A 24,400-nucleotide genomic window follows, 5' to 3' on the forward strand; every position below is an offset into this window, starting at 1 on the left:
TAACCATGTTTAAGGGTATGGTTCCATAGTGAGTACATTCACATTGTTGTGAAACCAATCTCCAGAACTTTTTCATCTTCCCAAACTGAAATTCTGTACCCATTAAACAACCCCCTATTCCTCCCCTCCTCCAACCCCTGGCAATCACCATTCTGCTTTCTATGAATTTGACTACTCTAGCTACCTCACATAAGTAGAATCATACAGCATTTGTCTTTTTTTTTTTTTTTTAAGATTTATTTGGGTGGGGGAGAGGGAGAGAGAGAATCTCAAGCAGACTCCCAGCTGAGCTCAGAGCCCGACGCAGGGCTCCATCCCATGACCCTGGGGTCATGACCTGAATCAAAATCAAGAGTCAGACACTTAATCGACTAAGCCACTCAGGCACCCAGGCATTTGTCTTTTTGTGACTGTCATTTCATTTAGCATAGTGTCCTCAACGTTCATCCATGTCATCACATGTGTCAGAATCTCCTTCCTTTGTAAGATTAAATAATATTCCATTGTATGTATACACCACCTTTCACTTACCCACTCACCCGTTGGTGGACACTTGGGTTGTTTCCATCTTTTGACTATTGTGACTAATGCTGCTATGAACACGGATGTACCAATATCTCTTCAGGACCTTGCTTTCAATTATTTTGGACATATGCTGGATACTATTTTTAAGAGTCATCCTGACAACTGGGCCATACTCAGAAGAAGGTCTGCATTTTCAGACCTTTTAGCCCAGCAATTGGAGGACTTGGGAGCGTCTAATTGGAGGAGAGGGAAAAGGAGGCATCGCAGTGGTCTGCAGTGCTGGAAAGGCTGACTTGAGTCAGAGCAGACTTGACATGCTGCAAACAGCAGACAAGGCTCAGTGGGTGGAGGTTACCAGAAAGTTGATTTTGACTCAGCAGAAAGACAAGCTTTGCTTTCATAAGAGCTATTCCTTAATGTCATAGGCTGCCTTAGGGATAGTGAGTCCCTGCCAGTGAAGGTAATCAAATAGAGCCTGCTGGGACCACTGGGCAGTGGCAGGAGCCAGGGAGATTCCCCATCCTGGATGGGAGCCTGAACCAGGTGATTTCCTAGGAACGTCATCTCTATGAGGCCATGGCAGGATTAACGGGTAGGATGGCAATTCGGGTCCATACCTGCAGAGAGAATCTAGGAGCCAGTTTTCAACCCATGTGATGTTGATGCCACTGATTGAGGATTAGCAGAGCCCGGTGTGCAGGGGTGAGAATGGCATGGACCCATCTGCTCTCTGAACTGACTTCTCAAGGATCAGTCACCCACATATTTACCAAACGGCTGCAGCAAAGAAGTCAAGGCTCAATGTCGCAGAGTTGATCATCACAACCCTGGCTCATTATCATCCTGTCCCTTGCTATTCTGAGTGAGGTCCGACGACCAGCAGCATTGGCATCTGGCGAGCTTGATAGAATTTTGGACTCTCAGCTTACCCCAGACCTTCTGAATCAGAATCTGCAATTCCCCAGACAATTCGTATGCACAATAAGGTCTAACCTACACCTAATATAGAAACAGTCTGTGGTTAGGCAGAAGCTATCAAATGTTCTTTCCAGGAATGGTTGCAATACCATATCACTGGGGAGAAGTGTTGGTCAAATCTACGTTTTGGTTGTCTCATCAGGGACTCAATGTCATAGTGGGAATTCCTTACCGTTTTATCCAATTATATGTTTATATACTGGCATAATTTTTTTTTAAATATTTTATTTATTTATTTATTTGAGAGAGACAGAGTGTGAGCACAAGCAGGGGGAGGGGGAGGGGCAGAGGGAGAAGCAGACTCCCCGCTGATTGGGGACCCCGACACAGGGCTCTATCCCAGGACCCCGGGATCAGGACCTGAGCCGAAGGCAGACGCTTAACTGACTGAGCCACCCAGCCGCCCATCTATGGGCATATTCTTAAAAAAAATTCAGGAGGCTTTCAGGTAAAACACATATGTAAATAAAAATATCAGGACCTAGAAAATAGAGCTAAAAGAAGAAGACCAAGATCAGGGAGGAAAAGTAATAAATGGAGACAAGCAGGTTGAGCATAACTCCTTGAACTGAGTTGAGAATTGGATGCTGAGCTCGCTGACAGCCAAGCGGACCAAGAAAACAGCCAGCTACAAGATTGACTTTACCCCCGCAGAGCCCGCAAGCTAGTCCATCAGGTGAAGCAAAGCTTTTCCTGGCATTTTGTGATGAAAAACACCCACATATGTGCAGGTATATTATAGCTATTTGGAGGACTGGGGTCTTACATATATGGAATGCTGAGAACTACAACTGTCTTCTGAGAACGATGTACAATATACGCTGGAAACTGAGGGCCTGACACCAAAGCACTGCTCAGGGAAAGCAGGGTGGGGTGGGGACAGGGGTAAGGCAGGAATACGTCTTTCTGAAAGTTTGGCTTAATCCAAACATGACCCCTAACTATCTAGTACCATGGCTTTTTTTTTTTTTTAAATAACTGCTTAGCAACTATTTATCGAGTCACTGAACAAATTCTTATGGGTAAGAAATGATTACGGATGAATTCCTAACAATTTAATTGTTCATCTTCAAAAAACGTTCACAAATCGCCCTGTCCACAGACCAGCTCGATATGGGCCCTTAGAGCACAGCTTTTCTGAGGTAACTAATCTTCCAGTTTATATGGATGTGATTATTCAGCTCAGTACACAGTGGGGTTCCCCCCCAATTGTATAAATTTCCCTCTTACGTAGATGTGTAGATTTTGATGAAATTCAGTAACCTTTTTCTGGGAAGTAAAACTATTAGGATATAAGCCCTCTTTTTTCCCCCATGAGGTAGGGTACTTATTAAAAAGACTTTCATGAGCACCGAAGGAGCGAAATAAGCCATTTAGCTTTCTCAAAAATGTAAATTTTACAAGAATGGTTAATATGGCTAATCTGATATGAAAAAGTACTACAATTTGTTTTTTTAAATGTCTTGATTTCTCCCAGACCCCTACTCCACACGTAATAGTAATAAGCTTACAAGCTGAGCTTCAGGGAGTTTAAATTTACTTCTCAAGCTTTCTTCATCTATCCTTTCCGGCTCTCCTAATTACTGATGCATCTCTGATTGATTAATTGCAAAAATCACCCCCATTCTTTACCCTCCCAGCCCCACACCCACAGGCCCCCCTTTGGGATGTGGTTTCTGTGGCTCCTCCCACCAAGAGGTGTGGCCTATCTCCCCACCTCTGGAATCTGTGCTGGGGCCCGGGCGCAGGCTGAGGGCCTAGGCCTCCAGAGATCTTGCCCATTTCCATACTCTCTTTAGCGTCGAGACTGCTAGTGCCATGGGACAAGCTAGGCTACGCTGCTGGAGAACTAGAGTGTATAGCGGAGAACTGAGTGATCCCCGCGGAGGTCTTCCCTACCCAGTCGGCATCCATCAGTTGACTCACCAAGAAGCCCAGAGGAGATAAGCCTCCTCAGCCCATTTCAGCAGAACCTCCCAGCCAGTCATAGCTCCTGAGAAATAACAACTAGTCTTTGAAGTGCGTAGGTTTGGGGCTGGTTTTGTTATGCAGCACTATTGTGGCGATAGATAACTGATATGGCCTCCATGGGTGAAATGTTAAAGAAAACAGAAACACAAAAATGGCTTGCAAGCCTGAAATGAGTGATAATTGCCGCTAGCTGAGCACAGTCTGGGGCGACCAATCTTAACAGCCTCCGCCTGAGAAAGGAAGCTGACAGGTGAGTTAAAGTGGTGTTATTATAGGAACAATCTTGGTCTACTCAAACTATCTTAAAAAATAAGTTATTTGCAGCCTCCCATAAGACAATCATGACAGAGACTCTTGCAGCCATAAGGTATTTAAATGTAATCACTGGATGCCTTCCTTCCCTTCTTCCCTACTGACTGGTACCCACAGCACGGAGAACATTTGCGGCTAATAGACTAAATCTTGTCCCAGAGAGGGGTGGGATGTTACATTCTCTAATAGTCAGTTTGGAGGGTTCCCAAACCTGTATATGCCCGTCGTCCTTGTTTCTGGAATACATCGTTCAATTCACTATTCCATGAACTGGTGGAATAGGAATGCTAAAAAAAAAAAACAAAAAACTATCACTTCTCTGCAAACTAAGTTGCCTATAATTTGGTGACAATAAATGTGAGTAGGCAAAAATACATTCTTGTTGAATGAATGTGAGAAAGACAACTTGCTTCCCGGGTGTCTTTTAACTTTCATTCCAATTTAAAGAAACCCAAACTGAACATTATAAATGAGGTGCTATGGATGAAGTACGATGCAAGGCTGGCCACTTAAAAAGCTTTGTCCTAGACCAGAAGCTGGGCAAATAAATAACCATTTGTGGGATCTGTGTGTGTCATGTTTTATGATTCTGTTTAAACGACATTTTTGATTAGCCAATTACTGGTCATAATTGCATCACTTGGTCTTATTCTATTAGTAGAGCTTGGAGCAGTGCCTGACACATAACAGGAGCACGAGAACTAGCTGCTGAATGAATTTGTTGAATGAATTCGTTGCAAATCGCTGACATATACATCACAACTAAACCAGACGTGTTTCCACACACCAATGTGTTTCAATACTGAGTGTGAAAATCAGTACCCCAGAAGCCGAAGGGAACGGCTTAGCTTTCCAGCAAACCTCTTTAAATATCGATTCTTTTATACCAGTTCATCGAAAAAGGCTGAAATTGCAGGGTTTTGGTGTTACCTGATGTGGTCGCACTAGCATGTATCATATTCACCTGGACAGCTTGTTAAATCACAGATTTCTAGGGTCTACCATGGAGTTTCTGTTTAGTAAATCTGGGGTAGGACCCTAGAATTTGTATTTCTTTTTTTTTTTTTAAGATTTTATTTATTCATTTGAGAGAGAGAGAGCATGAACAGGAGGGGCAGAAGGAGAGGGAGAGAGAGAATCTCAAGCAGCCTCTGCACTGAGCACGGAGCCCGACATGGGGCTCCATCGCAGGACCCCAAGATCATGACCTGATCTGAAACCAGCAGCCAGATGACACTTCACTGACTGTGCCATCCAGACACCCCTAGAATTTGTATTCTAACAAGCTTCCAGGTGATGCTGTTCAGGGACGAAGGTCATCTGCCCCTCCCCCGTCCCTCCACCTTCCCCAGCCCATTGAATTTCTTTGACAATTACTAAGTTGGCCAAGTAGGTCGAGAACGGGGGTGGGGCAACCGAGATATATAAACCTATGCCATGTGCTCAGCAGTGTTGCCTTCGTGTAGTACATAATTTAACCCCCCCAGCAACACTATAAAGAGTTGACATGAATATCTCCATTTTACAGATGAGAAAATTGAGGTTCAAAAAGATTATATACTTTTATAACTACTCACCTAAATGGGGGACACAGCTAGAAAGCGGTAGGGCTAAGAGTTGGTGTTGGCAGACACCAAAGGCCCCATTCTTTCCACAACAGCTAATGGGGATCTAAATTATGTCATTAGGATGGGCGCTTGAATCTAAAGCAGGGCTACTGGACTTTAACGTGTATGTGAATCCCTGAGCGTCTTGCTAAAAAGCAGATCCTTATTCCGTCTAGGGCAGGCCTGACAGTCTGCATTTCTCATAAGCTTCCAGGTGATGTCAAGGCTGCTGGTCCCTGAACACACTTGGAGAAGGGAGGCTCTGAACCCCATCGGCATCAGTGCGGAGTCTGGGATGTCCCTCAGCAGGAAGGGGAGGTCCTGAATGGTCCTTTAATCTACACACAATACAGTTTGCCTTTTATTTTGTCAATGCAGAATTTGAAGAGGGATCAAAAGGGGAATCTGTGTTAAAAGAATGAGCTCAAGGAGGAATGCCAAGGCCATACATTCTTCTCGAGAATGTATTTAGCTGAGGGGAAGGAACTGGGTTCAGAGTAAGAAAACCCGCTGCTTGTGCCCTACCATGACCTCTGGGAAGCAACCGGGGCATCGGGTCAGCTGCTCACCAACAGCAGAAGCATATGATGGGAATCCACTCTGCCCTCCTGGGTACCACCAACAGGAAAAGGGAGGGTGAGTTATAGCAAAAGCCACTACAAGGGCTGGGAGTTTAAAAACCTCTCTTCACACCTCTCATGACAGAACTGTGACTGGTTGGTTTTCTTGACTTACCTATCATAAAATTCACTCCTTTTGCTGTACACTTCTGTGAGTTTTGACAAATGAGACAGTCGCGTAATCATCACCACCAAGATACACATTTTCCATCACCCTGCACACCCCCTCAAGCCAACCCTCTGTACTCATCTCCTCTCTCTGTGTCCTAGAGCTTTGCCTTTTCTAGAATGCCACAGATATGGAGCCATACAGTGTTCAGCCTTCTGAGTCTGGCTTCTCTCACTTAACATAAAGCACTTGGGATTCATACATGCTGTCCCATGTATCAACAGTTCGATCCTTTTTATATTGCTGAGCCATCTTCCCTTGTGGGGCTGTACCACAGTGTATTTACCCGTTCCCAGTAAGAGATCTTTGGGTTGCTTCAGTTCTTGAGGATTAGGAATAGAGAGACTGCTGTAAACATTTGCATACAGGCTTCTGTGTGAATGTAAGTTTTCATTTCTCTTAGGTAAATACCTAGGAGTGAGTTTGCTGGGTCATTTGGTAAGGTTATGTTTATAAGAACCAAATTGTTTTCCAGAATGGCTGTACCATTTTGTGCTGCCCCTTGCAATAGGTGGGTCATCTTTCTGAGCCGCACACCACTCCGCCCCTGGGCTCCAGACACACACAGCACAGACAGCGCTCCCTTTAGGATCCTGGGGAGGTAGCCGCCGGGAGCACGAGCCACCTGGGAGAAGGCTGAGGTCAGATGTTTCGGGAAAGTGAGGGAAGCTGGGCTTACCTCCCCCATCTCCTCCGAGCTTCCAGACCCATCTGTTGAGGCGTGCATGCCTCCTCCTTGAGGGAGGCTTTGAGCCCACCTCTCTTTCCCGCAAGTGTGCAAGCCCCAAAACACCACCCTCCTGGGTCAGGCTTTGTTGCCAGATAATGTGACTTTGAAAAGAAGTCTTTCCCCTTCCCCTCAAAAGGAGGCTAAGAAAGGCTCTCAGATCAATCCTCAGCAGATACACCGAGTCACACAAAGCTCCAGCAAATCCTTTATCCTCTCCATGGAGCAGCTGCTGTAGCACCACCCCCCCTTCCCGGCTCTGCCCCCAGTGGAAACCTGAAAGCTATTCATATCATTTAATCCTTTTGAAAATCCTCCCCGCTCTCTCTCACTGAGGTGCGGTCAGCTGGAGGTAAACCTGGGCTTAATTCTTATACTGGAAAAGAGATGAAAGGTGTCACGCGATTTGACATCCTATTCAGGAAGCTGATTCTTCCCTAATCTAGAAACTTCTACTCATAACCCCTGTTTGAGAGAGGTTAAAATAAGGTCTTCAAGGAAAAGTAACATTCGGATTTTCTTTTAACCACGCATTCACTTCAGAAAAGATAGCAAAGGAACACAGGCCAAGTAGAGATGTTTGAGGGGGGAGTTGAGTAGACTTTCATCTATGGATTAAGTTAAGGATCTCTACCACATTTTTTATACTCTGTTTTAGACATGGCTAAGAAAGCTAAGACGATCTTACTCTACTGCCAAGCCCAGCCACAGATCTTTTTTTTTTCTTTAAGTAATCTTTGCCCCCAACATGAGACTCGAACTCATGATCAAGCAGCCTATGCTCTACGGACTGAGCCAGGCAGGCACCCCGCCGTCACATACCTTGGGTCTCTCCCCCGCCACCAAGAAGTGTGAGATCTTATAGCTAAGTTCCTTAATTTTAAGAAACTTGGTCATAAGATACTGCTATATTCAGAATGAGCACCAAACTTACTCTTTTTATCCCAGAACTCACTGATCCATGAGTAACATGCTCCCAGACCCTCTCAGGTCTTTCCAGGCTGAGAGAAGTCTCCTAAGAGTTGCATAGTTCATACAGGTACAGAGAAGGCAAAAGAATATAGGAAATTTCACCCATTCTTCAAACAATACATTCCTTCTGGCTTGTTTCAGGACCCCAACAAGATCATTTATTAAGCTTCCAAGAATGTAGGATGGCCCAGGAGGCGTACAGACGTAAGGCTGTCCTGGAGGCTTTTGTAATCAGAAGGTACCTAAAAAAAAAAAAAGCACAAAAACATTTGTCAGTAGCAGGAAGGCAGTGTTCACAATCTTCACCGCACACTGGAATCACCTGGGGAGCCTTAAAAGCGATTGCTGCTGGGCCCCACCCCCAGAGAGTCCGCTTTAATTGGTCTACTTGGCAGCCTTCAACAAGGGCCAAGGTTGAAAGTTGGCTCTGGCTTCACAAACCGTGTACTACGAAGGCAAACAAATCACTAACAAATCAATGACATTCTCTTCTCCAGAAGGCCCATCAGATGTGGGTCTCATGACCACAATGGGACAGGAAAGTCAGGTTAGGGGAAACTTTAGGCCACATAGCATGACTGGGATCAGCAATCATGGAGAAAGAGAAATGGAGAGAATGCCACGTTGTCGACAGGGGAATGGGATTGACTAAGGAAGGAGCCAGAAAGAGGGGGGATGTGTTTCTTGCGGATGGTGCTTCAGGGGGTAAAACTACTTTCATGTGTATTTTCTCTTATGCCTACAGAGGCAATGAAGCATAAAGAATACAAGATAGACTTGGGTTAGAGTCCCAGCTCTGCTGCTGATTATCCCTGTAATCTTGGGCAAATTCCTTAACCGTTCTCAGCCTCAGTTTTCCCATCTATAGGATGGAAATAATAGTACTTTCCAGGGCGACTGGGAAAATTAAGTAACGTTGTGTAAAATGCTTAGTTCAATGCCTGGCAGATGGTAAGCTCTCTACAGGTTTGTTTTTTTTTTTAAAGATTTTATTTATTTATTTATTCAACAGAGATAGAGACAGCCAGCGAGAGAGGGAACCCAAGCAGGGGGAGTGGGAGAGGAAGAAGCAGGCTCCTAGCGGAGGAGCCTGATGTGGGGCTCGATCCCATAACGCCGGGATCACGCCCTGAGCCGAAGGCAGACGCTTAACCGCTGTGCCACCCAGGCGCCCCTCTCTACAGGTTTTAACTGCCATTACCACTGTCATCACCATGGTCACTGTGGTCACCGTGATGTGGGCTGTGGGGTGGACACTAAGGTCAGCCTCGATGCAGGGATAGAGGGGAGGGAGAGATGAGTGAAGGTTTTTTCCAAACAAACAAAGTAAAAACTAAAAAATTCCAGAAACTAAGGCTAAAACAGCTCTTTGAAAAAGACATCATGATTGATACACTTGAGCGCTGAGAGGCTTCATTTATCTCTGAAGAAGTCCGTTTGTGTCTGACGTCTTCAGAAGGAACAGAGTTAGAATGTAACCAGGGAACCAGTGAAATAAGTCAAGCAGAGAAAGACAATTATCATATGATTTCTCTCATCTATGGAACATAAGAACTAGGAAGATCGGTAGGGGAAGAAAGGGATAAAGAAAGGGGGGGTAATCAGAAGGGGGAATGAAGCATGAGAGACTATGGACTCTGAGAAACAAACTGAGGGCCTCAGAGGGGAGGGGGGTGGGGGAATGGGATAGGCTGGTGATGGGTAGTAAGGAGGGCACGTATTGCATGGTGCACTGGGTGTTATACACAACTAATGAGTCATCGAACTTTACATCAGAAATCAGGGATGTACTGTATGGTGACTAACATAATATAATAAAAAAACATTAAAAAAAAAAGAATGTAACCAGGGAGCAAGACAGGTTATATCGCCAAATGAAAAGTTTGCTGAGTTGATTTGAGTTGAAATGGAGGCATCTAGGGTGGGAGTGACACTGACTTTACGAAGGCGCTTGACCCTACGTGACAACCCAGCAGAGTGGGTCGGGGGCCACGGCCTAATCAGTGGCGATAAGTCCTGAGTTTGAATGAGCGCCCCCAGGAAAGAGGAGCGAGATGAGTGTAGAGGAGATACTGGTGTGTGTGTTTGAGAGGTTGTTAGTAGGTCACAAGCAGCAGAATGGTATGAGTCGCTGAAGGGTGAAGTCAAGATGGAGCCCAAACAGAGGAGGCTGGTAAGAGTCCACTCTTATTTGAGAGGGTTTGTTTAGTTTTCTGGCCCTTGAACCTGCTCTTCCTTCGCATTGCCACAGGAAAAATGAGAAGGGTGGCAGGAAGTGTCCAGCGTTCCACCAAAGATCAAAGTTAACGTATCCCTGTTGGTTTTATGGCCTCATGCTGAGGCACGGGTGGTGATCACCAAGCTCCCTTTTTACTCCGGGATCCTGGGCACCTACTCTCCCCTACCTGTCCTTCTGCTGGGTCCTTCCTGCATTGACAAAGTCTTTCAGGGGTGGACCTCTTAGCCAGCAGCTGGGCCGTTCCCTAAGAGCTCATAAGTAGGAATACCTAAGAATCGCTTTGAAAACTTGTGAAGCAGATTTGCTCCCCTCCCCCAGCCACAATTTGGATTCCACAAATGTGGGGGGGCGGGGGCTGCTGGGAACCTGCTTTTAACGAGCTTCCAGCTGCAGCTGCTGGTCTGAGGTCCACACTTTGAGTAGTCTACCCTACCTGCCCTCAGGATTCTTAAGTGTATGCCCTCGCTTATCTGCTAGGGAAGGGATTAGACTTCAGTGAGTTCTCTAGGGGATGTTAGTTGGAAGTCTGGCCTCAAATGTTAGCCCTTTTAGAGGGGATTTTGGGAGTGCTATCCAAGCTCTTCCAAGGAAAGTCACCACTCCTTATCGTGTCCCACCCAAGCACGTGAGATACAACGGCGTGAGATGAGGGCGGACGTGCCCATACAATTTTGTAAATCTGGTCTGTATGTCCCATATTTTTGCGCCTGGGGGATTGTTGAAAAGGAAGACAGTCTCTTCTTAATTAACTTTTTGACAATTTTGTCCACTTTGCTGAACTTTGTAGTTTGAGCCTCAAAACCAAACCTCTCCACAAGGAAACCTTTTGTTTCTCTTTGATGGCCAGAATGAAATCCTCAATTCAGTTTGACCCCCCCCCCCCCTCTTTCTGGACCTAGCACTTATACAGTGAATACGTGTCGTCTTTTTTAGGAACAAAGTCTCATCTAAATGTTCTGCCAAAACAAAGCCCTCTGGTTTCTTCAAACGTGTGGACTTCTGAGGTTTGGTAACCAAAGGGGGTGTAAGGTTCTGCTGGCTCTCAGAGACTCAAAGGTCTCCCTACAGACGGGCACACGGAGAAATCAGATCAGCCCAGCGTTTGGTGTAAACAAGTCCATCTTAATTCCTATTTGGGGTTTGTAACTGCTTGAATAGCTGCGAAACTCAGCGTGGAGTCATTTTACCTAACTAGTTTGATTTCGTAGACTCACCACCTGTCCCGAAGCAGCCTCCGTTGAGTGAGGGCCGGTGTCCCTGCAAAAAGAGGTGGTTCTTAGGCAACAACTGGAGTTTATTTTGATCTCTATCTTTTGAAGCCAGAAACTGTTCATGTGTAACTTTAAAGAAAACTGTGATTTTTTTCTTTTTTTTTCCTAGAGCAAAGCCGCAATTTGAAGGCAGGATTCTATTAAAAACAGACAAATAATTCCCATTCCTTCCTGGTCCTGCCTATTGTTTTCCTAAGTTTGTTTGGATTCCCAGATTGAATCCTGCTGGTTAACCCTCCGAAGAGAGGGTCCTGGCCACTGCCGTCCCGTGAGGTGACGGTCTCATAAGCTCCTTGGGGAACACATCCTGTTTCTCCGGCAAAGAGGCATTTGGAGGATGTGGGAGAATGTCTTCTGTCTTCCCCATTCAGAGACCCTGTATTTCCTCTCTCTGTTTTGTCTGTAGACTGCTTCAGTCCTAAGAACTGTTCCTAAGAAGAAATGCTGGTCAGGAGCCAATAGCACGTACAGGTAATAAGTAGTAAACTATGGGATTGGTTTAAGAGACCCCTGACCCTGCCCTCAACAAGTACTCCCTTCCCCCAGTCCCCTACACATACTCATCAATGACAGTGATCTGATGCTCACAGGGTACCTTTAGATACATCAGCTGCTGGCTTTCCATGCGTGCCACGTCCTTCCATGCAATGGCCAGCATCTCTCATCACGTGACCATGGATCCCTTTTCCCAGGGAGCCTTGATGTACCCACTGTTCTTCGTGGAGCCACTGCGCATTCATCAGAGCTGGGGTGGTGTTGGCAACCTACTAGCCATCCCTCAGTCAAACACTGGTTTTCCAAAGGAAACTTTTCTGGAAATGGTGGCATAATGATATGGTCATCTTGGTGTGATTTTGACTCTTTTTTCCTCCATCCACATGCTGGTTTAGACAGAGCAATGCCACGCCGTCCTAGATGCCCTCACTCTGTGGAAGGTACGGGTCCTCGCCAGTACACGAGGATGGAGTTGGTGGTGTACACGAGTAAGCTCATACTTGCTGAGAAAATTCCTAATTGAGAAATAATGAGAGGAAACTCTTTTTTTTCTTTCTCAGTCTAAACATGAAAGATCCACTGCTGATTAAATATATCTGGTAAGGAATCGCTTCTCCTCGGCTTTAAACTAAAACCTCTAAAGCTTCTTTCCCAGAATATTCCAAATACAAACGGGGCAAGTTGTATTATTTCCAAGTTGCCTTTTTCCTTAGGGAAAACGAGTGCCGTCTGAGACTGGCAGACACGGAGCTCTGCGCATCCTGATAAAGAGAGGGACTTTAGGCTAGCAAAAAAATCCAAATAAACAGATTTTTCAAACAAACCAGCTTTCCTTTTGGTAGCTGAAAAGGAAACCCCACATCCAGGAGGAATGCAGATCAAAGCGGAGTCTACCAATGATGCAGAAACACATAAAATAACAAACAAGCCTGGTGGGAAGAGGGAACTTTTGGTAAAAGAATAGGCCTCTTCATATTACACTGAAATTGAATGCAAGATTGCAAGCAAAGATACATGAGTTGGGAATACAAAGCTATAGTTTCTTTCCCCTTTTTTGGAGCCGAGGGTATACCTTTAATAGGTCAGATTGGAAGCCACTAAAACAACGGACAAAAGATAGGCCTCTTGTTGGAAATCTTGCCTCGTTTACCTTTTGCAGTCACCTCTGCCTTTCTCTTTCTCGGGATAAAGCGGACAGAATAACCCGTCCGCTCTGGCTGTAAAGGTAGAACGCACATTACCATGGTCACCATGCCTTCCACGTCAAAAGCTGAGCCTTTTTCACTCTTGCAAACCTGACTGTGTTTAAAAGTGTTCTCAGGCGACTTAGATTTTAAATTGTTGACACGACGATGTTTTCAGTCCGAGGCCGTCCTTTTCCCTGGTGTTAAAGTTTATTCGGGTTAAACTCTCAGTTGGGTCATAGTTAGCGAGGTACAAAAGCAGTCTTAGGACACTTTATCCTTGGGCTCATTTAAGTCATATCTGTGTTCTGATAATGAGGTGCTAAGTGGCCACTGAAAACACGAAATACTATTGGACGCTGGTACTATTTAAAAACCAAGATTCCTGTCAGTGTGAAGTGTCTTATACGTTTTAAGAACCGTTGGAATGAGTACGCGGGAGTGTTAGAGTCCTCTTTAAAGACCTGGAGGTGTCAAGTGCGTTTCGTGGGGCTTCTAGTTCACATACTTCCTCCGTTTGGGAAGGGGGTTGACTGTCACTTTTAGGCGAGTTTTAGTAACTTGCCCCTCAAGGCGGTGTTGGTACCACCTGGGAGCACCACCTGCGGTACAGTCCTCGGAGTGCAATTCCGGGTCCCTGCCTACATTTATCTTCAGATATACTGGCTGCTTGACAAGTTGCTCTTCCCCATCATTACACGCCCACCTCTGGGTAATAATTCTGTTTCCTGTTTCATATTCTTCCTGGTACTATTATCATACCTAAAAAATTATTTTTACCAATTTTTGATGAATGGGAAATGGTGTTTTCTTTCAGTTTGCACTTTTCTGATTATTTGTGGCATCGATTACCTCTACAGATGCTTATTGACGTTTGGATCGCCTCCTCAGTGGGAATCCTTTGCCCTCCTCGCTCCTTCTGAGTTGCCTGTCTTTTCCTTGCAGATTTGTAGGAGTGAGATATGTATTTTGGATGGTAATTCTTTATCGTTACCAGCACTGAAAATATCCTTTTCCAGCAGTCTGTGGCCTGCCTTTTTCATTTTTTCAGTGGTGTCTTTTGATGGGCAGAAATGTTACATTTTCATGCAGTCGAGTGTATTGATCTCGTTTTTGTGTGATTTGTGGGGGGTTTTTGTGTGTTGTTAGGAAAATCCTCCTTCCCCTGAAACCATAAGCAGGTTCTCCTATATTGTCACCATTAGGCCTCTAGCCCACCTGGGATGGATTCTTGTGGGTAGTGGAGTGCAGGGAGCTCATTACACATGTAATGAGCTATCTCCCCAGCACCATTCATCCGTGGGCCATTGTTTCCTCAATAATCTGTGGAGCCTCTTCGGTTACATGTCACGTTCGGTATGAATGGGACCATTTCAAGGATCTCTACTTTGTTCTGTTGACTTCTGTTTACCTTTGTGCCAGTGCCACACTGCCTTCATCACCATCACTACACATAAAAATACTAGATGTTGGTAAACGAATTTCTCCATTCACCCTCTTTCTTTCTCAGAATTGACTTGGCTGTTCTTGGGCCTTTGCCCAATAATCTGATTGTTGAGATCCGTGAAGAATTGTGTAGACATTTTCACTGGAATTGCATTAAAATTTTATTTTGATTTGCAGACTGACGTTCTCACGATTTTGTCATCCCACCCCCGAACATGGTATATTGCTCTGTTTATTAAAGTTATTTATTAATGCCCCTTGATAAAGAATTTATCTATAAAATCCTTGCATATCTTTTGTTAGATTCTTAGGTACCTTATATATATATTTTTTGTTGCTGTCAGTTTCTATTGTTTGTACCAAGAACTCTGACATACACGTTTGTATTTATGCTGTCAGTTTAAAATGTCTTAGGTGCTCAGAGGGCTTGCCTCTGTATCTCGCCTTCTTACGGAAGAGCAAAGACAGATGAGGTGCCAATCATTGTCAGATTTAGTTGATGCAAACTAAGTAGCAGAGAAGGAGGGTGAGGCCATAGGTGAACTGGTTCAGCTGGAGAAGGGCCTCTTAAGAGAGGAGGAGCCAGAAGGTTGAGCTGCATTTTGATAAAGAATTGAAATGCATAAGTTCAAAGAAAGTCTGTGAACATAAACATATGTTTAGGTAACAGAGAGTTGAGGGTAGGGAGAGAGAAGACTGTGGCCAGACTCTGGATGGCCTTGAATGCCACGATAAAGAGTGAGTTTTAGCTTCTCTTCCATAGGAAGTCTTCCAAAGTTGTATGGTATGTGATAATCTGACCATTCCCTTTCTGCAAAGAGGCAAGCAGGGCAGGAGAAATAGGCTCACCTTGTGATAAATCTCATAAGCTCATTTTGGTTCAGAGCTGGGTGTGAATTGAGACAAAATGGTTCTTCTACATGACATCAAATGCATTAAAGCAAGTTTTAGAGTCAGCATAAATCTTAAACATTAAGAAAAGCTAGAGTTCAAAGAACAGCCAAAGAAGGGAGGCCCAAGGCCCACACAGAGTGTATACTCTTGTACTGGCATTTTCTTTTCTAAATAGTGTTTTATTACCAGGATTTTCCAGCGTATTCTTCTTGGGGTTCCCTGAGACATGGTAGAAGTATGGGCAGGAGCTGACTGAGCCATGGAAGCTATCTCTTGGTATCTGTGACCTTCATGAAAAAGTCCTCATTATTCTCCACTGCCCAAGTGGAGAATATTCTCTTGCCCCTCAACATTTCTTTTCAGTTTCACTGAGAGATCTGCATGTTCTTTTCTCCATTAAGCATCATGCATTCCGTTTCCCAAAAGAGCCAGAGTGTGGTAGAAAGAGAGACCCATCTCAGCATCATTGGCAGTGCTGCCTTGAAAGTGATGGGCGGGGGCTGACAGGGCCTGGTGTGGAGGTGTTGCTGTCAGCTGTCAGAGGGGACCTCAAGGATGTGCGATTTTGTCTTTTTAAAGCTCAGGGGACGCTCTCTGAAGTAGCCAAGGGACATGCTTGCCAGGCCCATCCCAGCTCCATGGAAATCCAAGGAGCTTTCATTTTCTGGGGTTGTTGATGTCCCAGGAAGACAGAAGCAAACAACTCTGCTGCGTGTTTCATCCTCAAAAGCAGCAAAAGGCCCTGAGCCCCCAGCAGCCTTCAGTTCCTTCCCCTCACCCAGAATCCCTGCTCATTTGGCTGTCCCCTTCCATTCTTTCTTTTCTAGCTTTCATCCTCTGCAGTGGGTAAAAGAATCCCTGGCCATTTTTCACCATGAGAAGAGGCCAAGGAAAGTGCATCCTGTCATCTGAGGAGCACCCCCACAGACACACACGGGTCAGTGACCCACCGTAAGCCACTCAAGGACCGTAGCTGTCAGACTTCTAGACAAGGGGCAGCTTGCCCCAAAGGGTATATTTATTCTGAGACCATGCAAGACTCTTTGGAAATAATAGCTCCAAATGACCTTGTCAGTTGTTAAGCCATTGTCTCTGAACTCTGCAGTGCTGGGACAGAGACCCTGTTCCTCCCCGGTCAGCTGCTGCCAATAGGGGGTGCTAGGTTGCGAAGGCAAGGCTGGAGGAAGGGGAAGGGGCTTCCTGGTTGGGTGGGTGTCCCCTGAGCATCCTTTGTTTTCTGTGGCAGCAGCAGTTAGTAGCCTTTGCAGTTTGTTCACCCCTCACAGAACCAGCCTCATGGCGCTCCCTAGGGTACTCAGGCACCAGACTCCAGGCCCTTCCTCAGAAACCCCTGGGGTGACTGAGTCTGGAGAACCGGGCCCGCTGAGCTGGAGGTCCCTCTCAGTGGCCGCTCCTCGGTTCAGCAGGACCTCTCCTCTCCCGGCATCTTTTCATAATTCCAATCCCTTCCCTTTGTTCCCCTAGCCTTCCAAGCATCAGCTGCTTCCTCCTTGCGGTCTCCTTGAGAACTTGGGGTTCCCTTTCTACTTTTTCAGTTACCCGGTTAGAACTTTATACTCAGCTAACAATCTATTCTATTCTCTCTGTTCAGTCACTAGTGTGATATCTGATGCCTAACCAGACCTGACTAGACTAGGGGGTTTTCAAACTCCAACCTGTATCAGAATGCCCTGGATGGAGGTGACTGGGTGGCTTGATTGGTTAGGCATCTGACTCTTGATCTCAGCTCGAGTCTTGATCTCAGGGTTGTGAATTAGGGCCCCATGTTGGGCTCCATGTTGGGTGTAGAGCCTACTTTAAAGAAAAAAATAAGAATGCATTGGATGACTTGTTCAAGCACAGATTTCTGGCCCATATCCAGGGTTTCCAATCCAGTAGTTATGGACGAGCTCAAGAATTCACGTTTCTAGCAAGTTCTCACATGATGCTGATGCTGCTGGCCCAGGGACCACACTTTGAGAACCAGTGTACCAGTTAAGGCTAGAAGTTCAGCCTGCCCTCAAAGAGATATTTGTCCCGAGACGGCTATAAAATGCCTCAGAAATAGTAAGTAGCCCCAAGGAAACCCTACTGGCTAATGAGTTAATGATGGTTTAACAGTAATGAAGGGTGAGGTCCAGGGAGCTCTATGTAGTAGGAAAGGAAGTGAATGTGGTCAGCTTTTCTGCAGTGTGATGGATTTCACTCCAGACTGGTGTGCTAGAGGGTTGGAGGAGGTCATCGAGAGGACATCACTGTCGTTGACCCTTGAGCTGGATCCAGGGAACTGGAGGCCCCTTGCACTGCCCTGGAATATACATTCTTTCCACAGTGGGGGCCATATTTGAGGACAAAGCATTGAGAGAGTGATATGTTGTTGAGGACATCAGAACCATATAGGTGACTGCACCCAGGTAAGGCCTCTTATGTAAGCTTTTAAGATTCTGCTGGGCAGGTGCAGAGATCTACTCATCATGCAACCATACAGGACAAACCCTGAAGTAAGTTCTCTTATGTTTTTCTTTTTTTAAAGTAACCTCTACACCCAACATGGGACTTGAACTCATGACCCTGAGATCAAGAGCTGCATGCTCTACCAGCTGAGCCAGTCGGGTGCCCCAAGTTCCTTGCTTTTTAATCCTGCCACCTACAGATCCAGAGGGTCTGCCTCTTTCTCCAGTCTCTTCTTGCCCTCCAAGTATGGAGTCCAGCTTTAGATTTCACCTGAGAAGCTCCCGAAGTTTTGAACCAACATAGAGGTGGCATTTGAAGAACCCACAGGTCTTGGATAAGGAGTTGTTCAAGGAGGAACTACATTAAGTGGATCCAGACAATAGTGTATTTGAATGAATCTTTACATTTAGGAATTTTTTTTTTTAGAGAGGAGGAGTGTTTGAGACTTGCCCCTTGTATATTTTGTCATGCCAACAAATGAAAATAAAAATTCAGAAGCTTCTACCCATCAAAGATGAGTAGCTTCCTCTTTGATTGTTCTTCATACATTTTGATGGAAGCGTACTTGTTGGAGTTTTTTTTTCCTTGCCCTGCATGTTCTGGGAGGCAAGTGAGTATCTCAAATCATCCTTACAGAATAGAAACATGTAATAAATGAAATACTGCTTTTCCACACATCCTCAGAATCATGCTTGACTTAGGTAATAGTGAGGCCAGGAGACCAGACAAGGAAAGCAGAACATTGGGGTTGTCAAAAATCAAGAGGACGTGAAGGCCAACTATGGCAGCACAACAAATTACCCACAACCCCATGGCTAAAACCAGCAACAGCAGCAATATTCATTTATTCACTCATTCATTGATTCATTGATTGATTGATTCATTCATTCTTTGTATCAGTATTTATCTTGCTTATGAATCTGTAAGTTGCCCAGGGTTTGGTGGGGACAGCTCAACTCTGCTCCATTCAGGATCATTTGGAGGAGCTTGAAGGCTGGGGCTGGAAATCCTCTGAAGGTTCCTCATTCAGATGTCTGGTGGTTGTTGCTGGCTGTCAGTTGAAACCTTAGCTGGGATTGTTTGGGGGAACACTAACACCTGACCTTTCCAGGGGGCATGCATTTCCTTACAGCCTGGTGGCTGGGTTCCCAAAGGTGAGTAAGGGGAGAGGGAGAGGGAGAGAGAGAAGGGAGCACCAGGCAGAAACTATATTTTTTAATGACCTAGCAGCCTTGGAAGTCTCCTGGCACCACTCTACCCTATACTATTGACTACTCAGAGCAGTCGAAAGCTCCAGCCCAGATTCAGGAGAAAGGAACACGGACCCTACTTTTCAGGGTGAGTGGCAAGGCTCAGAACAGTATAGGGCACCAGAGATATTGCAGTGGCCACTTTTGGAAAAAATAGTCTGCCACACCATTTAACTTAATCTATACCCTTGCCCAAGACCATCTTTGTAACAAGTCCCAAGGTCTCTGACACCTGACATGAGAACTGAGCTAATTGGATTCTATCTTGATTGAGATTTTAAGTAATCCAGAGAATGAGAAGTCCATACTTCTGAATCTACTTCTGGAGCCCATGTGATCTGTGGACTATGGGTCTGGAGCAGGTGTTTTTGGTCCATGCGCATAGAGAAGCAGAGATTCAAGGGTATACAGAGAAAGAAAAGAACAAAAAGGGAAAGAGGAGACAGCTTGTTCCTGCTGGTTCTCCAGCTTTCTTGCAATGCCCCACTAAATTTTGTAATCTTGATTTATATGAGGCACTCTTGAATCGTACAAAACAATCCCCTCTCCCCCTTCTACTGAAACTACTTTGTGTGGATTCCTGTAGTCTGGGTAGATTTTAGTATAGGGGAAGACACTTCTCCAATGCAGGGTTCCCCTAACAGCAAGCTGCTTTGCACTCAGATGGCCCTGGATCTGTGTGCCATGGTTCTTGCCCTTTGATTTTATGCTCCTTATCAAGGGTGGCCCCACCCAACCCACCCATTATTCCTCAACTGATATTGTAGGCTCAAACAATATCTCACGGAAATAGGCTAGGGTAAGTGAGCACTTATTCTAAACCAGCTAGATTTTCAAGTTTTACCTATACAAAAGGCAACATGGAGAGGTATTTAACAAACACGTTTTACAAAGAATAGTAAGGTAGAGTACTCTGCCATGTTTTTTGTTTGGGCTGCTCCCAATATTCTCTGCCCCCTTTCACTGATTCAGAGTACTCACGCCTCAGGCTCTGTGTGCTTTGATTCCCAACAGTGGGAACTACTGGCCTTCTTCAGAGGACAGCCCTTGGGCTACTGGCACTGCGTTGCCCACACAAGTACTTGGAAGTTGATATCCCCTTGGTGCAGCCTGTAGCCAACAACTGAAGGATGTAGGCAGGTGAGAGCCTAGCTCCCTTGCTTTCAGGTGGGACAAGGCCTTTGGTATGATTTGTGTTTCACAGTGACCTGCTGGATCAGGCTGAACTTTGCTTCCTATTGCCACCTTCCTTGGCTCCTTTTGCCCTGTGCTGGTCCCCTCATTCCTTTACTATTTTTCCTGGGAATTCTTCCCGAATAAAGGGAGAGCTCAATAATTTTGTGCACATGAGTATTTGTCTTAGGCTCTGATTCTGGAGAACCCAACCTAAGACATGGACTTATGTTTCCTGGGAAGGGAATATGTTGCTGTGGTAGGAGAAAGGTCTTTCCAGTGATTGAACTTAGATTCAAATTCCTGCTTATAGGATTGACTTATTATACAGACATGGACACAATTCACTTTTCTAATTTTGTCTCCCTATCCAAAAATAGGGATACTAATTTCTACCTTGCACTATAATCTTGTAACACCTACAGATTTTATCTCTATAGCTCCCGTAAATATAAACTAACAGGGCCTGAAAGATGTAGACTGACATCGTCCAATGAGACTTTCTGTGATGATGGAAACATTCTCTGTACTGTTCAATATCATAGTCTCCAGCCATATGTCGAGCAGTCGAGCACTTTAAATGTGGCTAGTATGACCAGGGAACTGAATGTTTATTTTTTACTAGTTTAAATTTAAATATATTTAGTCACATGTGGCTAATGGCTACTATATTCAACAGTACCAGATAAAGTAGGTCATAGAATTATAAGGTTGATTTCCTGATTTTAATAACTATACAGTTGGTTATAATAAGCCTTGATTTTAGAAATATACACTGAAATATTTAGGGATAAAGGGACATCATGTATATTATTTATTATATGATTTGGAGGAAATATATATATTTATGTATAAAGCATTTAGGGAATTTGAGTGAGAGGTATATGAATTTTAGGTAGAAAGGAAAGGGATTAAAAAAACCCTAAATTTCAAATTGTCATAATAATAAATCAGAAGATAACATTTAAAATTGGTTACATAAGAGGTAGCCATATACACATATTATTTAGAAATATGGATGTAAGTACTAGAAGAAAATAATTAAATTATCTGAAATATTGAAAATGTCTATAAATTTTGCCCACCCCATTCCTTGTGCCCTTTGAAATATAATTTTGAAGGTCTGCCTATCAAGAAGTAGTCTATTTTTCCATTTTTGCAACTGGAGATAGCCGTGTGACTTGCTTTGGTTAGCCAAATAGTAGCAAATAGGATACCAGCAGAGAATTGAGAAGTAACAGTGCTTTGGTACTTGCCTTTTGTGATCCTCTTGGGAACTCTGCAAATACCAACCTGGGAACAAGTCTTGGCTAGTCTGCTGGAGGATGAGAGACCATGTGGAGAGAGGCTGTGCCATGTCAGTCATCCTGACTCTTCTAGCTAAGGTCCCAGATATGAGCATGAGGTCATCTGGCTCATCTAGCCACAACCTAAATGGCCAGCTGACCTCCCATACATGAGTGAGCCCAGGTAAGTCCAGCAGAAGAACTGCCCCACTGAGCTTGGCCCAGATTGCTACCCCATAGTATCATGGGCTAAGCAAGTAGTTGCTGCTTAGCGCCACCCTATTTTAAGGTAGTTTCTTTCTCAGGAAAAGCTAACTGATGCAAAAAGTGCTTCCTTCTAGGAAGAAAGGTAAGTTTGTAATGGGCAATATAACATGGGTTTTAGGAGCATGGACTTTTGAGTTAGACCTTCCCTTCCATTTTCTAGATATGTGATATTGAAACATTTCACTCACCTTTTTGTGCCTCACTTTTTGCATCATAAAAATGGAGATTATATAATTCATATATTCTGAAATTAAAATTTGAGAAGGGCATGCAAAAGACTCAGAATAGTACTTAGCACAATAATGAATGTTCCGTAAATTGCTAGGGCTGCGTGTGTGTGGTAGATGAAGGGAAAATACCACTGGGTTTTGCAATAAGAGATGAAGGATAATGTCAAGTACAGTGCATTTGGAAATAAAAAAGGACAGTTTGATTCTTCTCTCCCATCTTCTGGCTGTGTGATTTTAGGCAAGTCATTTTTCTTTTCTAGACTTTGGTTACCTTAAAAAAAAAAATTCTGATGGACCATACTATCTCAGTGAATTTTTTCAACTTCCAAGGATGGTAATTATATTTATTTTAATTCTATTGTCATAAGTGTCCATTACTTTTCCAAGGAGAAGTTCATGGAAACCAGAGCCCAAACTTTCTAGGGTATAAGGTGAGGATTTAGGTGAGGGGGCAAGTTCAGACACAATCGTAGCTGCATAAATTAATATTGTTATACAAAGCTAGTCACTAGGGAGGTCCAGGAAGGAAGTACATCTTTTGAAGTTCATGGTGGGTAGATTTTTATAAGAAATGGTACCTTTCAGAGGGATTAGTCATGGTCAGATCAATGTAAGGTGAGAACTATGGGCATACAGGCATTAAATCAAGTCAGGGACTTCCTGTGAAGTTGAAAGGCAGATGTGTTAAGCTCATGTTAGCTGCTGTAACAAACAATATGCATGATTGCTCAAACATGATAGAAGTAGTTTCATTTCTTGCAGGTGAATCCCCCAACCTAAGATTCTTCTATCTAGTGGCTCTGCCGTTTTAAATACATGGCTTGATTGCATCAAGTGGAGGAGAAAAGAAGTGAATGATCACATGTGAGAGATTTTATGGAACTTAACATAGAGTGACCACTCATATTCCATTGGCCAGAACATAGTCACATGACCACACCTAACTGCAGGGGAGGATGGGAGAGAGAGTCTTGTGTGTTCAGAAAGAGGGAGAATCATGTTTTCTGAGCTAATATCTAGTTTCTGCCATGGCAGACACATACCTGAGTACAAGGATCTGGTGTATGGCAATGGGGAGTTTTGGGGACAGTGGAGAAGAGGAGAGTTGCCTCCATGTCTAAAAGGGCAGCCATTAATCAGGTTCAGCTGATGCTGCCGGGTGGTAATGCGGACCAGGGGTGGCCAAACCTTCTAATTTCTAAAGAGCAATTAGACATCTTAATTGATATATAAAACCTTTTAATTTAAAAATACTGGTGATGAATTTATGAAAACAACAACAAAAGTATAGAGCATAAATGAAATTCATTTGTAAGCCTAGTGTTTCCTGCATATGTTAGGCTGCTAATTTATAATATTTATGTTGTGCTAAATGGGAAAAGCCTAGAAAATCAGATAAGAGCCTGTGAGGCAGATAATCTGCAAGTGACAGTGAGGCCTGGGAGTGGTCTAGGCGTAAGGGTAAAGGGTAGAAATCAGCCTAGACTCTTGTTAGGCCTTCATCTCAGGGGCAAGGAGAAGCCACATTAAGGTGGGGAAAGGCCCTTTGAACAGAGATTTACAGAGCCTTTTCAAAGGCCCAACAGCCTTCCATTGCCATGCAGGGGCAGGTGACAAGGCCGAGAACAATGAGTAAGAGACGAGGAAAATGTGAAATGACTGTGGGTCAGGGGACATAAGTCTACCTCTCTTCAACATGTCATGCCTTCCTGCATGACCCCAGAGCAGTTAGGAGAGGAGCCAGGGCGTGGTCTCAGGAAAGAAGTGATTTCACTGTTAGTCACAGATATAGTGGGTATTTACCGCTTCAAGACAAAGGCCCCGTCTGTGTAGACATACGTTTCCTGTAACCCTGTAAGTGGCTGTCAGGTTCGGGGTTTACACAAAGCTGTGGCTGTGTTCTAGTCATACTTTACGTGATTTAGAAAGACTGCAAACATTGGAACTAGAAGCCTATTGTTTTCTTATTTTCTTGGGAAATTGGTGATGACCTCAAAGGTAAGCCATGGATGCATATTTACATTGTATATAAGTACAACACAGTCTGTCTAGTATTTTAACCTCCAGCCTAATCAGCCATACTTATGGAATGCAAGTCTGTGTTTGGTACTGTGAGGAATAGGTAAGGGGCTTTAGATCTAGGGAAGGGGGGAAGAAATACATGCTTTTTCTTAAAAAACAGGAACAGTCTCCAGTACAGGCAGGGCATGGTAAGTGAGAAATGAATGGTGGAATGGAAGGAGCCTAAGGCATAGATGGGAGGGGAGAGAAGGGCCTGGAAGACTGGCATGGTGAGGAAGAACTTTCTATAGGAGGTAGGACCTACTTCC

This window comes from Ursus americanus, chromosome 22 (assembly GCF_024610735.1).
Source record: "Ursus americanus isolate L20-20 chromosome 22, mUrsAme1.1.p, whole genome shotgun sequence".
NCBI classification, from domain to species: domain Eukaryota; kingdom Metazoa; phylum Chordata; class Mammalia; order Carnivora; family Ursidae; genus Ursus; species Ursus americanus.